This window comes from Cupressus sempervirens, chromosome 9 (assembly GCF_028749045.1).
Source record: "Cupressus sempervirens isolate cs-2001-9-10 chromosome 9, ASM2874904v1, whole genome shotgun sequence".
NCBI classification, from domain to species: Eukaryota; Viridiplantae; Streptophyta; class Pinopsida; order Cupressales; family Cupressaceae; genus Cupressus; species Cupressus sempervirens.
The window spans coordinates 269,294,392-269,296,366 of record NC_143126.1 but is presented as its reverse complement, the minus strand read 5'-3'; the positions used below and the strand labels follow the sequence as shown (position 1 = coordinate 269,296,366).

Here is a 1,975-nt window from a genome sequence, read left to right as displayed (position 1 = left end):
CCCAGCTGCCACTAGTTAGATTTTGGTTCATTCTTAATCGCTTGTCAAATTTTCACCTTACTTGGAAGTCACTCACTAGAATTTCACCTTACCGAGAAATTGCTAGCTAGAATTTGAACTTTCTAGTAGGTTTCCATGTCGCATGCTAGAAAGCATTGCCATTTTTTGGTGGCAACATGGCATCTTCCTGGATTCTTAACTTTTCTAGTGCCTTTCTAACTTGTTTGGTAGCCCAATAATGTTAACATCATCAGTTTTTCTATTATGTGTCCACTCAAAATATTACCTATTCTTCTGGCTAACTAGGATTGATGTACATGCCAGAGCTTTCAAAACATGTGTTCCTTTTAAGACACATAACATATGAGTGGAATGGTATTTCAAAACAAAAAAACCACCCCACCTAAGCAATGTGGGATTTAAGGAATAGAGAAACTCCCCCATGCACACTGATATCCTCTACTTTTATGTAGACACCTTTCTCCTTTTGTGTTTGGGGATGGGTTTGTAATATGCTTGATTGCAACTTTTCCTAGGGGTTAACTCCTTCATTGAGTTTAGCTCTATTTTTACATGCTGCCTTTTCTTTTGTTGATGTGTTGAAAGAACTTTGCCCCTTTATAATATATATTATTTATCCAACATATGATCCCTTTCCAAATAATCTCCCCTTTCCATGCATCATTTAGAAACTTTGAAAGAGGATCATTGTAAACAACCTTGTGATAAGAAATTCTCTTTCCAAATGCCAAAGAACTAATCCACCTCCATGTCTTCTGCAATTTTCTTGTATTCACGTTTTAGTTCATAAGTTCCTTGATTGGTTCCCCTTTTGTTGTAATTGTCAAGCTCTATTATTGTCTCCTTTATAAATTGTTGAGGCTGATCTATTTCTGTTACAAGTTGTTTCAAAGTCTAGTTAGATTGTCACTCAAAAAGATTGAATAGAATATTCTTTAGCTCATTTCTATCCATTCTAGTTCTCTCATTTCTTGACTTTTCATTGGTGTAGTAGCACCCTTTTTTTCCTTTATGTATGTGTTGAAAAACCCATCATCCCTTTCATTGGATTATAACCTCCTCCATGGTCACTGTCCATCATCTAAATTTTTCTTGTCTTGACAGTAAATTTGTTTGTTCTCTCATGACACAACCTATGATACTCTTCAATTCTTTGATGGTGGGGTTTCATTTTGAACTCGTGTTCAACTTTCCCATCAATAGCTACCTTTCATTAGCTTGTCTCTGATAAAATACACATAGGAATAATATCAATAGACATGTTCAACAAATAGCTCTACGGTGCAGTTGTAGATCCATTCGACATCAACTCCATCATAAACTAATAGAGCTACATTGTCCAAGGTCCACCCTAAACATTCACATTAATGATGAATAAAATAACATGTCTGCAAAATTAATGGATGCAATTAGTATTTTCAAAGATGGCTACATTTCTTGTAATGAGCTCCAGAAGGTTCTTTCCATGATGGAATTCATTCCTGTTGGACAAGACCTCCTGCAATGCTAGAAAATGATTTGCATATTTGACTTGGATGACAATGGAGTTTTAGATCTCTCTAAATTCCAAAAGATGATCCAGTCTTCTAACCTTTCTACCCAATGACCAAGAAGACCTTTGTCCATGTGTATCCTGAAGCATCAACAATGTTTTTATGTAGTTCTTTTGTTGTATTGAATCTCTTCTTTTAAATTCTCAAGGTTTATCTACCATTCCAATTCAATACAACTCCCCATAAAAGTTGTCATTTTGTTGGTGTTTTGAAATGCTATAGGTTTCAAATTACCTTGATAAGAACAAGACATATCTAGGGGAAGCTAACTCCCATCCCTAACACATCCTTTTAGATACCAGGCCAACTATAAGGCTAGACCCTTCTTCTACTTTTGGCTCTGCAAAACCTAGGCAGGTGCACCTCATATTTAATCTATATGGTACTAGTGCTAAAACATA

At 35.6% G+C, this 1,975-nt stretch overlaps 1 pseudogene; it reads right to left on the bottom strand.

The window, feature by feature from the left end:
- Nucleotides 1-756: 756 nt before the first annotated feature.
- On the bottom strand, nucleotides 757-1,339 carry LOC149538490 (transcription initiation factor IIF subunit beta-like; annotated as a pseudogene).
- Nucleotides 1,340-1,975: the final 636 nt, after the last annotated feature.